The 14,553-nt window shown below is 66.5% G+C and overlaps 5 non-coding genes and 1 pseudogene across 5 annotated transcripts; all 6 read right to left on the reverse strand.

The window, feature by feature from the left end:
- LOC139703873 (5S ribosomal RNA) lies at positions 1-101 on the reverse strand (annotated as a pseudogene; the record flags this gene model as incomplete).
- Positions 102-2,496: 2,395 nt separating this feature from the next.
- LOC139703886 (5S ribosomal RNA) lies at positions 2,497-2,615 on the reverse strand. The gene has a single exon (XR_011705964.1). It is a non-coding gene; the product is annotated as a 5S ribosomal RNA (ribosomal RNA).
- A 2,401-nt stretch (positions 2,616-5,016) lies between these two features.
- On the reverse strand, positions 5,017-5,135 carry LOC139703814 (5S ribosomal RNA). Its single transcript, XR_011705893.1, has one exon. It is a non-coding gene; the product is annotated as a 5S ribosomal RNA (ribosomal RNA).
- A 2,395-nt stretch (positions 5,136-7,530) lies between these two features.
- On the reverse strand, positions 7,531-7,649 carry LOC139703887 (5S ribosomal RNA). The gene has a single exon (XR_011705965.1). It is a non-coding gene; the product is annotated as a 5S ribosomal RNA (ribosomal RNA).
- A 2,403-nt stretch (positions 7,650-10,052) lies between these two features.
- Positions 10,053-10,171, reverse strand: LOC139703888 (5S ribosomal RNA). The gene has a single exon (XR_011705966.1). It is a non-coding gene; the product is annotated as a 5S ribosomal RNA (ribosomal RNA).
- A 2,399-nt stretch (positions 10,172-12,570) lies between these two features.
- Positions 12,571-12,689, reverse strand: LOC139703879 (5S ribosomal RNA). The gene has a single exon (XR_011705957.1). It is a non-coding gene; the product is annotated as a 5S ribosomal RNA (ribosomal RNA).
- Between the last annotated feature and the right edge of the window lie 1,864 nt (positions 12,690-14,553).

Here is a 14,553-nt window from a genome sequence, read left to right on the forward strand (position 1 = left end):
TTCCCAGGCGGTCTCCCATCCAAGTACTAACCAGGCCCGACCCTGCTTAGCTTCCGAGATCAGACGAGATCGGGCGCGTTCAGGGTGGTATGGCCGTAGACGGGGAGGGCCGCCCGGGGGCGCCTCAAGAGCCTGCTCCGGGTTCCACCCTTCAGTCCAGGGGACGGGAGGGGGGTGGAGGGGGGAAATCGGAGGGGGTGGTCGCAGGGGGCCTCCCTCGCCCGCCCCACAACAGCGCAGCCCAACCCAACTCAACTCAAGGCTGGGGGCTCTCACGCTCCGCTCCGACCTGACTCCACCGGGCAGCGGCCCAGGGGTCCTGGGAGACTGGGACTGGCTGAGTCCCGCCTCCAACACCGCCCCTCTCCACCTGGCTCCACCTACCGCGAGCCCCACCAAGCGCCCGCAGGGATCGCACCGCCGCGCCCCGGCCTGGCGTGGCCTGGCGTGGCCTGGCCTCCACCGCCGCTCCTCGCCAAGGCCCAGGCCTCCCGCGACCCCAACCCCCCCACGGACCCCCGGCCCCCCACCGCCACGCCCACCCCGCCTTTCGCCAGGCGGAGAAGCCCAGAAGCCCTGGCCGTTTCAGTGTCCCGCGCGCGCGAACCTAGCCTAGCCTAGCCCGGAGCCCAGAGAGCCAGGGGCGGAGAGGCAGGCGGGCACCCCCCTCGGACACCCCAGGGACCCTGACACAGGCCCAGCGCCCCAGGCGGAAATGCAGTCCGACTGGGCAATGGCCAGCCGCCGGCCACACACGTCCCCTGAGCGTGCCTGGCGAGTGGAGCCACGCACAGGGAGGGCAGGAGGGAGGAACACACTCAGGGACTCAGGGAAAACCGGGCAGAGGGTGGCCGGGGGCAGCGGCCCGCTGGCTCCCAGTCAGTCAGTCGCCCGGCCAGGCTCAGAAGTGCGCCGCTGGGGTCGTGCCTCGCCCTGAGTTTCGGGCCCACTCTGCAAAGCCACCGCAGTCACCCCCTTCGGACCCAATGCCAAGGTCGGAGGGCTCTGCGCCTTGTTGGTACCAGTCAACGACCAGCACGTGCACAGTACCGCCCTGAGGAAGGGCATAGACCCCTCTGTCCAGTGTCCAGGAAAGGACCGCCTGTGGAAGAAGCACCCTGATTCAAACCCCTGTGGGAGCTTAGTCGGCGGCCTCACCAGACGGAAAGCCCCCTCCCCTGCAAGCATTGCAGGGGGGAGAGGGGGGAGGGAGGGGAGCGGTGGTTGCGTTGCGGGGACACGCGCCCACCGGGTCGTCAGGCCCTGCGTCTTGTCCTGTCCTCTGCAGGTGGACCGGTGACCGCGACCAAGGGGCCTCTGCTTCCCTGTCCCCACCGGCCGGGCTTCAACTCCTCTTGGCACCTGGTCCTCCATGGCAACCCCCTGGCCCCGAACCGCTTGCCTGCTCTGAAGGCTGCTTCCTCCTCTTTCAGGAGCGCCTGCCCTCTTTTGCCATCTGCTCTCTTGCTTGGCTCTCAGCGCAGACTCCTAAGACCCTGTGGCCTCCTCGGCCCTCTCTCAGCCTCTGCTGAGCACACACCCTGAAGTCCTGCGCGCACTTCAAGGGTGATGTGTGAATCCACTCTTACATCCATGGGAAGTTAGATGGGAGATGAGAGAACCTGTGACTGCCCAGTCTCCAGGCTACCATGGACCTGGTGACTTGCAGCCCAGAGTGAGTTGGCTGGGGTTGGGTGGGGGGTAGAGGGGTGAGTGTGTGTCTCTGTGTGTGTGTGTGTGTGTGTGTGTGTGTGTGAGAGAGAGAGAGAGAGAGAGAGAGAGAGAGAGAGAGAGGAGAGTCAAGGCCAGAGAGGGATTGAGTGGGAGATGGAGACAGGGATGCCTCCTCACAGGCCAAGAGAGGCACAAGAGAGAAGGAGAGATGGATGAACAGGGACCCACAGAGACATCTGCTGCTCCGATGAGAGTGAAAGGGAGAGACAGGCAGAGAGAGAGATAGACTCAGGGGGACCCTCACGGAGGAAGGCGGTGGGGAAGGAGGTAGAGACACAGGAGGGACCTTGCGGAGGTGGTGCAAAGAGAGAAGGACCCAGGCAGAGACGCTCGATGGACTCTCCCACTCCCAGGATGTGGGTGTCAAGGTTCTGCTTGTGTGGCAGGAACGGGTGAGGGAGCGGGCCCCGCGGGTGGGCCCCGTGTTCTGGGGAAGGCGGGTGTCGCCCCCCCCCACACCCCATCCTCCAGGCCGAGGGGTGGGGGGGTCGGTCTGGGTGCACATGGAGGGTCGTGGCCTGGACCTGGCTCGGCTCAGCGGGGTCTCATGGAGTGAGTGTCCTAGCGTCCCTGGGGAGAGCCAGGCCTGTGGGCCTTGTTGCAGGCGCTGGGCGCTGGTCGTCGGGAGGCCAGCCGCAGGCCTGAAGGGACAGCGACCGGCAGCCCAGGGCTGCGCCTGCGCCCTGGCCCGAGGGCCCGGGGGTCACGGCCTGTCTCTCGGGGCCACGCAAGTTAAAAGTGTGTGTGGGAAGGGGGCGCAAAAGCCTACAGCACCCGGTATTCCCAGGCGGTCTCCCATCCAAGTACTAACCAGGCCCGACCCTGCTTAGCTTCCGAGATCAGACGAGATCGGGCGCGTTCAGGGTGGTATGGCCGTAGACGGGGAGGGCCGCCCGGGGGCGCCTCAAGAGCCTGCTCCGGGTTCCACCCTTCAGTCCAGGGGACGGGAGGGGGGTGGAGGGGGGAAATCGGAGGGGGTGGTCGCAGGGGGCCTCCCTCGCCCGCCCCACAACAGCGCAGCCCAACCCAACTCAACTCAAGGCTGGGGGCTCTCACGCTCCGCTCCGACCTGACTCCACCGGGCAGCGGCCCAGGGGTCCTGGGAGACTGGGACTGGCTGAGTCCCGCCTCCAACACCGCCCCTCTCCACCTGGCTCCACCTACCGCGAGCCCCACCAAGCGCCCGCAGGGATCGCACCGCCCCGCCCCGGCCTGGCGTGGCCTGGCGTGGCCTGGCCTCCACCGCCGCTCCTCGCCAAGGCCCAGGCCTCCCGCGACCCCAACCCCCCCACGGACCCCCGGCCCCCCACCGCCACGCCCACCCCGCCTTTCGCCAGGCGGAGAAGCCCAGAAGCCCTGGCCGTTTCAGTGTCCCGCGCGCGCGAACCTAGCCTAGCCTAGCCCGGAGCCCAGAGAGCCAGGGGCGGAGAGGCAGGCGGGCACCCCCCTCGGACACCCCAGGGACCCTGACACAGGCCCAGCGCCCCAGGCGGAAATGCAGTCCGACTGGGCAATGGCCAGCCGCCGGCCACACACGTCCCCTGAGCGTGCCTGGCGAGTGGAGCCACGCACAGGGAGGGCAGGAGGGAGGAACACACTCAGGGACTCAGGGAAAACCGGGCAGAGGGTGGCCGGGGGCAGCGGCCCGCTGGCTCCCAGTCAGTCAGTCGCCCGGCCAGGCTCAGAAGTGCGCCGCTGGGGTCGTGCCTCGCCCTGAGTTTCGGGCCCACTCTGCAAAGCCACCGCAGTCACCCCCTTCGGACCCAATGCCAAGGTCGGAGGGCTCTGCGCCTTGTTGGTACCAGTCAACGACCAGCACGTGCACAGCACCGCCCTGAGGAAGGGCATAGACCCCTCTGTCCAGTGTCCAGGAAAGGACCGCCTGTGGAAGAAGCACCCTGATTCAAACCCCTGTGGGAGCTTAGTCGGCGGCCTCACCAGACGGAAAGCCCCCTCCCCTGCAAGCATTGCAGGGGGGAGAGGGGGGAGGGAGGGGAGCGGTGGTTGCGTTGCGGGGACACGCGCCCACCGGGTCGTCAGGCCCTGCGTCTTGTCCTGTCCTCTGCAGGTGGACCGGTGACCGCGACCAAGGGGCCTCTGCTTCCCTGTCCCCACCGGCCGGGCTTCAACTCCTCTTGGCACCTGGTCCTCCATGGCAACCCCCTGGCCCCGAACCGCTTGCCTGCTCTGAAGGCTGCTTCCTCCTCTTTCAGGAGCGCCTGCCCTCTTTTGCCATCTGCTCTCTTGCTTGGCTCTCAGCGCAGACTCCTAAGACCCTGTGGCCTCCTCGGCCCTCTCTCAGCCTCTGCTGAGCACACACCCTGAAGTCCTGCGCGCACTTCAAGGGTGATGTGTGAATCCACTCTTACATCCATGGGAAGTTAGATGGGAGATGAGAGAACCTGTGACTGCCCAGTCTCCAGGCTACCATGGACCTGGTGACTTGCAGCCCAGAGTGAGTTGGCTGGGGTTGGGTGGGGGGTAGAGGGGTGAGTGTGTGTCTCTGTGTGTGTGTGTGTGTTTGTGTGTGTGTGTGTGTGTGTGAGAGAGAGAGAGAGAGAGAGAGAGAGAGAGAGAGAGGAGAGTCAAGGCCAGAGAGGGATTGAGTGGGAGATGGAGACAGGGATGCCTCCTCACAGGCCAAGAGAGGCACAAGAGAGAAGGAGAGATGGATGAACAGGGACCCACAGAGACATCTGCTGCTCCGATGAGAGTGAAAGGGAGAGACAGGCAGAGAGAGAGATAGACTCAGGGGGACCCTCACGGAGGAAGGCGGTGGGGAAGGAGGTAGAGACACAGGAGGGACCTTGCGGAGGTGGTGCAAAGAGAGAAGGACCCAGGCAGAGACGCTCGATGGACTCTCCCACTCCCAGGATCTGGGTGTCAAGGTTCTGCTTGTGTGGCAGGAACGGGTGAGGGAGCGGGCCCCGCGGGTGGGCCCCGTGTTCTGGGGAAGGCGGGTGTCGCCCCCCCACACACCCCATCCTCCAGGCCGAGGGGTGGGGGGGTCGGTCTGGGTGCACATGGAGGGTCGTGGCCTGGACCTGGCTCGGCTCAGCGGGGTCTCATGGAGTGAGTGTCCTAGCGTCCCTGGGGAGAGCCAGGCCTGTGGGCCTTGTTGCAGGCGCTGGGCGCTGGTCGTCGGGAGGCCAGCCGCAGGCCTGAAGGGACAGCGACCGGCAGCCCAGGGCTGCGCCTGCGCCCTGGCCCGAGGGCCCGGGGGTCACGGCCTGTCTCTCGGGGCCACGCAAGTTAAAAGTGTGTGTGGGAAGGGGGCGCAAAAGCCTACAGCACCCGGTATTCCCAGGCGGTCTCCCATCCAAGTACTAACCAGGCCCGACCCTGCTTAGCTTCCGAGATCAGACGAGATCGGGCGCGTTCAGGGTGGTATGGCCGTAGGCGGGGAGGGCCGCCCGGGGGCGCCTCAAGAGCCTGCTCCGGGTTCCACCCTTCAGTCCAGGGGACGGGAGGGGGGTGGAGGGGGGAAATCGGAGGGGGTGGTCGCAGGGGGCCTCCCTCGCCCGCCCCACAACAGCGCAGCCCAACCCAACTCAACTCAAGGCTGGGGGCTCTCACGCTCCGCTCCGACCTGACTCCACCGGGCAGCGGCCCAGGGGTCCTGGGAGACTGGGACTGGCTGAGTCCCGCCTCCAACACCGCCCCTCTCCACCTGGCTCCACCTACCGCGAGCCCCACCAAGCGCCCGCAGGGATCGCACCGCCGCGCCCCGGCCTGGCGTGGCCTGGCGTGGCCTGGCCTCCACCGCCGCTCCTCGCCAAGGCCCAGGCCTCCCGCGACCCCAACCCCCCCACGGACCCCCGGCCCCCCACCGCCACGCCCACCCCGCCTTTCGCCAGGCGGAGAAGCCCAGAAGCCCTGGCCGTTTCAGTGTCCCGCGCGCGCGAACCTAGCCTAGCCTAGCCCGGAGCCCAGAGAGCCAGGGGCGGAGAGGCAGGCGGGCACCCCCCTCGGACACCCCAGGGACCCTGACACAGGCCCAGCGCCCCAGGCGGAAATGCAGTCCGACTGGGCAATGGCCAGCCGCCGGCCACACACGTCCCCTGAGCGTGCCTGGCGAGTGGAGCCACGCACAGGGAGGGCAGGAGGGAGGAACACACTCAGGGACTCAGGGAAAACCGGGCAGAGGGTGGCCGGGGGCAGCGGCCCGCTGGCTCCCAGTCAGTCAGTCGCCCGGCCAGGCTCAGAAGTGCGCCGCTGGGGTCGTGCCTCGCCCTGAGTTTCGGGCCCACTCTGCAAAGCCACCGCAGTCACCCCCTTCGGACCCAATGCCAAGGTCGGAGGGCTCTGCGCCTTGTTGGTACCAGTCAACGACCAGCACGTGCACAGTACCGCCCTGAGGAAGGGCATAGACCCCTCTGTCCAGTGTCCAGGAAAGGACCGCCTGTGGAAGAAGCACCCTGATTCAAACCCCTGTGGGAGCTTAGTCGGCGGCCTCACCAGACGGAAAGCCCCCTCCCCTGCAAGCATTGCAGGGGGGAGAGGGGGGAGGGAGGGGAGCGGTGGTTGCGTTGCGGGGACACGCGCCCACCGGGTCGTCAGGCCCTGCGTCTTGTCCTGTCCTCTGCAGGTGGACCGGTGACCGCGACCAAGGGGCCTCTGCTTCCCTGTCCCCACCGGCCGGGCTTCAACTCCTCTTGGCACCTGGTCCTCCATGGCAACCCCCTGGCCCCGAACCGCTTGCCTGCTCTGAAGGCTGCTTCCTCCTCTTTCAGGAGCACCTGCCCTCTTTTGCCATCTGCTCTCTTGCTTGGCTCTCAGCGCAGACTCCTAAGACCCTGTGGCCTCCTCGGCCCTCTCTCAGCCTCTGCTGAGCACACACCCTGAAGTCCTGCGCGCACTTCAAGGGTGATGTGTGAATCCACTCTTACATCCATGGGAAGTTAGATGGGAGATGAGAGAACCTGTGACTGCCCAGTCTCCAGGCTACCATGGACCTGGTGACTTGCAGCCCAGAGTGAGTTGGCTGGGGTTGGGTGGGGGGTAGAGGGGTGAGTGTGTGTCTCTGTGTGTGTGTGTGTGTGTGTGTGTGTGTGTGAGAGAGAGAGAGAGAGAGAGAGAGAGAGAGAGAGAGAGGAGAGTCAAGGCCAGAGAGGGATTGAGTGGGAGATGGAGACAGGGATGCCTCCTCACAGGCCAAGAGAGGCACAAGAGAGAAGGAGAGATGGATGAACAGGGACCCACAGAGACATCTGCTGCTCCGATGAGAGTGAAAGGGAGAGACAGGCAGAGAGAGAGATAGACTCAGGGGGACCCTCACGGAGGAAGGCGGTGGGGAAGGAGGTAGAGACACAGGAGGGACCTTGCGGAGGTGGTGCAAAGAGAGAAGGACCCAGGCAGAGACGCTCGATGGACTCTCCCACTCCCAGGATGTGGGTGTCAAGGTTCTGCTTGTGTGGCAGGAACGGGTGAGGGAGCGGGCCCCGCGGGTGGGCCCCGTGTTCTGGGGAAGGCGGGTGTCGCCCCCCCACACACCCCATCCTCCAGGCCGAGGGGTGGGGGGGTCGGTCTGGGTGCACATGGAGGGTCGTGGCCTGGACCTGGCTCGGCTCAGCGGGGTCTCATGGAGTGAGTGTCCTAGCGTCCCTGGGGAGAGCCAGGCCTGTGGGCCTTGTTGCAGGCGCTGGGCGCTGGTCGTCGGGAGGCCAGCCGCAGGCCTGAAGGGACAGCGACCGGCAGCCCAGGGCTGCGCCTGCGCCCTGGCCCGAGGGCCCGGGGGTCACGGCCTGTCTCTCGGGGCCACGCAAGTTAAAAGTGTGTGTGGGAAGGGGGCGCAAAAGCCTACAGCACCCGGTATTCCCAGGCGGTCTCCCATCCAAGTACTAACCAGGCCCGACCCTGCTTAGCTTCCGAGATCAGACGAGATCGGGCGCGTTCAGGGTGGTATGGCCGTAGACGGGGAGGGCCGCCCGGGGGCGCCTCAAGAGCCTGCTCCGGGTTCCACCCTTCAGTCCAGGGGACGGGAGGGGGGTGGAGGGGGGAAATCGGAGGGGGTGGTCGCAGGGGGCCTCCCTCGCCCGCCCCACAACAGCGCAGCCCAACCCAACTCAACTCAAGGCTGGGGGCTCTCACGCTCCGCTCCGACCTGACTCCACCGGGCAGCGGCCCAGGGGTCCTGGGAGACTGGGACTGGCTGAGTCCCGCCTCCAACACCGCCCCTCTCCACCTGGCTCCACCTACCGCGAGCCCCACCAAGCGCCCGCAGGGATCGCACCGCCGCGCCCCGGCCTGGCGTGGCCTGGCGTGGCCTGGCCTCCACCGCCGCTCCTCGCCAAGGCCCAGGCCTCCCGCGACCCCAACCCCCCCACGGACCCCCGGCCCCCCACCGCCACGCCCACCCCGCCTTTCGCCAGGCGGAGAAGCCCAGAAGCCCTGGCCGTTTCAGTGTCCCGCGCGCGCGAACCTAGCCTAGCCTAGCCCGGAGCCCAGAGAGCCAGGGGCGGAGAGGCAGGCGGGCACCCCCCTCGGACACCCCAGGGACCCTGACACAGGCCCAGCGCCCCAGGCGGAAATGCAGTCCGACTGGGCAATGGCCAGCCGCCGGCCACACACGTCCCCTGAGCGTGCCTGGCGAGTGGAGCCACGCACAGGGAGGGCAGGAGGGAGGAACACACTCAGGGACTCAGGGAAAACCGGGCAGAGGGTGGCCGGGGGCAGCGGCCCGCTGGCTCCCAGTCAGTCAGTCGCCCGGCCAGGCTCAGAAGTGCGCCGCTGGGGTCGTGCCTCGCCCTGAGTTTCGGGCCCACTCTGCAAAGCCACCGCAGTCACCCCCTTCGGACCCAATGCCAAGGTCGGAGGGCTCTGCGCCTTGTTGGTACCAGTCAACGACCAGCACGTGCACAGTACCGCCCTGAGGAAGGGCATAGACCCCTCTGTCCAGTGTCCAGGAAAGGACCGCCTGTGGAAGAAGCACCCTGATTCAAACCCCTGTGGGAGCTTAGTCGGCGGCCTCACCAGACGGAAAGCCCCCTCCCCTGCAAGCATTGCAGGGGGGAGAGGGGGGAGGGAGGGGAGCGGTGGTTGCGTTGCGGGGACACGCGCCCACCGGGTCGTCAGGCCCTGCGTCTTGTCCTGTCCTCTGCAGGTGGACCGGTGACCGCGACCAAGGGGCCTCTGCTTCCCTGTCCCCACCGGCCGGGCTTCAACTCCTCTTGGCACCTGGTCCTCCATGGCAACCCCCTGGCCCCGAACCGCTTGCCTGCTCTGAAGGCTGCTTCCTCCTCTTTCAGGAGCGCCTGCCCTCTTTTGCCATCTGCTCTCTTGCTTGGCTCTCAGCGCAGACTCCTAAGACCCTGTGGCCTCCTCGGCCCTCTCTCAGCCTCTGCTGAGCACACACCCTGAAGTCCTGCGCGCACTTCAAGGGTGATGTGTGAATCCACTCTTACATCCATGGGAAGTTAGATGGGAGATGAGAGAACCTGTGACTGCCCAGTCTCCAGGCTACCATGGACCTGGTGACTTGCAGCCCAGAGTGAGTTGGCTGGGGTTGGGTGGGGGGTAGAGGGGTGAGTGTGTGTCTCTGTGTGTGTGTGTGTGTTTGTGTGTGTGTGTGTGTGTGTGAGAGAGAGAGAGAGAGAGAGAGAGAGAGAGAGAGAGAGGAGAGTCAAGGCCAGAGAGGGATTGAGTGGGAGATGGAGACAGGGATGCCTCCTCACAGGCCAAGAGAGGCACAAGAGAGAAGGAGAGATGGATGAACAGGGACCCACAGAGACATCTGCTGCTCCGATGAGAGTGAAAGGGAGAGACAGGCAGAGAGAGAGATAGACTCAGGGGGACCCTCACGGAGGAAGGCGGTGGGGAAGGAGGTAGAGACACAGGAGGGACCTTGCGGAGGTGGTGCAAAGAGAGAAGGACCCAGGCAGAGACGCTCGATGGACTCTCCCACTCCCAGGATGTGGGTGTCAAGGTTCTGCTTGTGTGGCAGGAACGGGTGAGGGAGCGGGCCCCGCGGGTGGGCCCCGTGTTCTGGGGAAGGCGGGTGTCGCCCCCCCACACACCCCATCCTCCAGGCCGAGGGGTGGGGGGGTCGGTCTGGGTGCACATGGAGGGTCGTGGCCTGGACCTGGCTCGGCTCAGCGGGGTCTCATGGAGTGAGTGTCCTAGCGTCCCTGGGGAGAGCCAGGCCTGTGGGCCTTGTTGCAGGCGCTGGGCGCTGGTCGTCGGGAGGCCAGCCGCAGGCCTGAAGGGACAGCGACCGGCAGCCCAGGGCTGCGCCTGCGCCCTGGCCCGAGGGCCCGGGGGTCACGGCCTGTCTCTCGGGGCCACGCAAGTTAAAAGTGTGTGTGGGAAGGGGGCGCAAAAGCCTACAGCACCCGGTATTCCCAGGCGGTCTCCCATCCAAGTACTAACCAGGCCCGACCCTGCTTAGCTTCCGAGATCAGACGAGATCGGGCGCGTTCAGGGTGGTATGGCCGTAGACGGGGAGGGCCGCCCGGGGGCGCCTCAAGAGCCTGCTCCGGGTTCCACCCTTCAGTCCAGGGGACGGGAGGGGGGTGGAGGGGGGAAATCGGAGGGGGTGGTCGCAGGGGGCCTCCCTCGCCCGCCCCACAACAGCGCAGCCCAACCCAACTCAACTCAAGGCTGGGGGCTCTCACGCTCCGCTCCGACCTGACTCCACCGGGCAGCGGCCCAGGGGTCCTGGGAGACTGGGACTGGCTGAGTCCCGCCTCCAACACCGCCCCTCTCCACCTGGCTCCACCTACCGCGAGCCCCACCAAGCGCCCGCAGGGATCGCACCGCCCCGCCCCGGCCTGGCGTGGCCTGGCGTGGCCTGGCCTCCACCGCCGCTCCTCGCCAAGGCCCAGGCCTCCCGCGACCCCAACCCCCCCACGGACCCCCGGCCCCCCACCGCCACGCCCACCCCGCCTTTCGCCAGGCGGAGAAGCCCAGAAGCCCTGGCCGTTTCAGTGTCCCGCGCGCGCGAACCTAGCCTAGCCTAGCCCGGAGCCCAGAGAGCCAGGGGCGGAGAGGCAGGCGGGCACCCCCCTCGGACACCCCAGGGACCCTGACACAGGCCCAGCGCCCCAGGCGGAAATGCAGTCCGACTGGGCAATGGCCAGCCGCCGGCCACACACGTCCCCTGAGCGTGCCTGGCGAGTGGAGCCACGCACAGGGAGGGCAGGAGGGAGGAACACACTCAGGGACTCAGGGAAAACCGGGCAGAGGGTGGCCGGGGGCAGCGGCCCGCTGGCTCCCAGTCAGTCAGTCGCCCGGCCAGGCTCAGAAGTGCGCCGCTGGGGTCGTGCCTCGCCCTGAGTTTCGGGCCCACTCTGCAAAGCCACCGCAGTCACCCCCTTCGGACCCAATGCCAAGGTCGGAGGGCTCTGCGCCTTGTTGGTACCAGTCAACGACCAGCACGTGCACAGCACCGCCCTGAGGAAGGGCATAGACCCCTCTGTCCAGTGTCCAGGAAAGGACCGCCTGTGGAAGAAGCACCCTGATTCAAACCCCTGTGGGAGCTTAGTCGGCGGCCTCACCAGACGGAAAGCCCCCTCCCCTGCAAGCATTGCAGGGGGGAGAGGGGGGAGGGAGGGGAGCGGTGGTTGCGTTGCGGGGACACGCGCCCACCGGGTCGTCAGGCCCTGCGTCTTGTCCTGTCCTCTGCAGGTGGACCGGTGACCGCGACCAAGGGGCCTCTGCTTCCCTGTCCCCACCGGCCGGGCTTCAACTCCTCTTGGCACCTGGTCCTCCATGGCAACCCCCTGGCCCCGAACCGCTTGCCTGCTCTGAAGGCTGCTTCCTCCTCTTTCAGGAGCGCCTGCCCTCTTTTGCCATCTGCTCTCTTGCTTGGCTCTCAGCGCAGACTCCTAAGACCCTGTGGCCTCCTCGGCCCTCTCTCAGCCTCTGCTGAGCACACACCCTGAAGTCCTGCGCGCACTTCAAGGGTGATGTGTGAATCCACTCTTACATCCATGGGAAGTTAGATGGGAGATGAGAGAACCTGTGACTGCCCAGTCTCCAGGCTACCATGGACCTGGTGACTTGCAGCCCAGAGTGAGTTGGCTGGGGTTGGGTGGGGGGTAGAGGGGTGAGTGTGTGTCTCTGTGTGTGTGTGTGTGTTTGTGTGTGTGTGTGTGTGTGTGAGAGAGAGAGAGAGAGAGAGAGAGAGAGAGAGAGGAGAGTCAAGGCCAGAGAGGGATTGAGTGGGAGATGGAGACAGGGATGCCTCCTCACAGGCCAAGAGAGGCACAAGAGAGAAGGAGAGATGGATGAACAGGGACCCACAGAGACATCTGCTGCTCCGATGAGAGTGAAAGGGAGAGACAGGCAGAGAGAGAGATAGACTCAGGGGGACCCTCACGGAGGAAGGCGGTGGGGAAGGAGGTAGAGACACAGGAGGGACCTTGCGGAGGTGGTGCAAAGAGAGAAGGACCCAGGCAGAGACGCTCGATGGACTCTCCCACTCCCAGGATGTGGGTGTCAAGGTTCTGCTTGTGTGGCAGGAACGGGTGAGGGAGCGGGCCCCGCGGGTGGGCCCCGTGTTCTGGGGAAGGCGGGTGTCACCCCCCCACACACCCCATCCTCCAGGCCGAGGGGTGGGGGGGTCGGTCTGGGTGCACATGGAGGGTCGTGGCCTGGACCTGGCTCGGCTCAGCGGGGTCTCATGGAGTGAGTGTCCTAGCGTCCCTGGGGAGAGCCAGGCCTGTGGGCCTTGTTGCAGGCGCTGGGCGCTGGTCGTCGGGAGGCCAGCCGCAGGCCTGAAGGGACAGCGACCGGCAGCCCAGGGCTGCGCCTGCGCCCTGGCCCGAGGGCCCGGGGGTCACGGCCTGTCTCTCGGGGCCACGCAAGTTAAAAGTGTGTGTGGGAAGGGGGCGCAAAAGCCTACAGCACCCGGTATTCCCAGGCGGTCTCCCATCCAAGTACTAACCAGGCCCGACCCTGCTTAGCTTCCGAGATCAGACGAGATCGGGCGCGTTCAGGGTGGTATGGCCGTAGGCGGGGAGGGCCGCCCGGGGGCGCCTCAAGAGCCTGCTCCGGGTTCCACCCTTCAGTCCAGGGGACGGGAGGGGGGTGGAGGGGGGAAATCGGAGGGGGTGGTCGCAGGGGGCCTCCCTCGCCCGCCCCACAACAGCGCAGCCCAACCCAACTCAACTCAAGGCTGGGGGCTCTCACGCTCCGCTCCGACCTGACTCCACCGGGCAGCGGCCCAGGGGTCCTGGGAGACTGGGACTGGCTGAGTCCCGCCTCCAACACCGCCCCTCTCCACCTGGCTCCACCTACCGCGAGCCCCACCAAGCGCCCGCAGGGATCGCACCGCCGCGCCCCGGCCTGGCGTGGCCTGGCGTGGCCTGGCCTCCACCGCCGCTCCTCGCCAAGGCCCAGGCCTCCCGCGACCCCAACCCCCCCACGGACCCCCGGCCCCCCACCGCCACGCCCACCCCGCCTTTCGCCAGGCGGAGAAGCCCAGAAGCCCTGGCCGTTTCAGTGTCCCGCGCGCGCGAACCTAGCCTAGCCTAGCCCGGAGCCCAGAGAGCCAGGGGCGGAGAGGCAGGCGGGCACCCCCCTAGGACACCCCAGGGACCCTGACACAGGCCCAGCGCCCCAGGCGGAAATGCAGTCCGACTGGGCAATGGCCAGCCGCCGGCCACACACGTCCCCTGAGCGTGCCTGGCGAGTGGAGCCACGCACAGGGAGGGCAGGAGGGAGGAACACACTCAGGGACTCAGGGAAAACCGGGCAGAGGGTGGCCGGGGGCAGCGGCCCGCTGGCTCCCAGTCAGTCAGTCGCCCGGCCAGGCTCAGAAGTGCGCCGCTGGGGTCGTGCCTCGCCCTGAGTTTCGGGCCCACTCTGCAAAGCCACCGCAGTCACCCCCTTCGGACCCAATGCCAAGGTCGGAGGGCTCTGCGCCTTGTTGGTACCAGTCAACGACCAGCACGTGCACAGTACCGCCCTGAGGAAGGGCATAGACCCCTCTGTCCAGTGTCCAGGAAAGGACCGCCTGTGGAAGAAGCACCCTGATTCAAACCCCTGTGGGAGCTTAGTCGGCGGCCTCACCAGACGGAAAGCCCCCTCCCCTGCAAGCATTGCAGGGGGGAGAGGGGGGAGGGAGGGGAGCGGTGGTTGCGTTGCGGGGACACGCGCCCACCGGGTCGTCAGGCCCTGCGTCTTGTCCTGTCCTCTGCAGGTGGACCGGTGACCGCGACCAAGGGGCCTCTGCTTCCCTGTCCCCACCGGCCGGGCTTCAACTCCTCTTGGCACCTGGTCCTCCATGGCAACCCCCTGGCCCCGAACCGCTTGCCTGCTCTGAAGGCTGCTTCCTCCTCTTTCAGGAGCACCTGCCCTCTTTTGCCATCTGCTCTCTTGCTTGGCTCTCAGCGCAGACTCCTAAGACCCTGTGGCCTCCTCGGCCCTCTCTCAGCCTCTGCTGAGCACACACCCTGAAGTCCTGCGCGCACTTCAAGGGTGATGTGTGAATCCACTCTTACATCCATGGGAAGTTAGATGGGAGATGAGAGAACCTGTGACTGCCCAGTCTCCAGGCTACCATGGACCTGGTGACTTGCAGCCCAGAGTGAGTTGGCTGGGGTTGGGTGGGGGGTAGAGGGGTGAGTGTGTGTCTCTGTGTGTGTGTGTGTGTTTGTGTGTGTGTGTGTGTGTGTGTGAGAGAGAGAGAGAGAGAGAGAGAGAGAGAGAGAGAGGAGAGTCAAGGCCAGAGAGGGATTGAGTGGGAGATGGAGACAGGGATGCCTCCTCACAGGCCAAGAGAGGCACAAGAGAGAAGGAGAGATGGATGAACAGGGACCCACAGAGACATCTGCTGCTCCGATGAGAGTGAAAGGGAGAGACAGGCAGAGAGAGAGA

The sequence above is a fragment of the Marmota flaviventris genome, unplaced genomic scaffold (assembly GCF_047511675.1).
Source record: "Marmota flaviventris isolate mMarFla1 unplaced genomic scaffold, mMarFla1.hap1 Scaffold_132, whole genome shotgun sequence".
Taxonomy (NCBI): domain Eukaryota; kingdom Metazoa; phylum Chordata; class Mammalia; order Rodentia; family Sciuridae; genus Marmota; species Marmota flaviventris.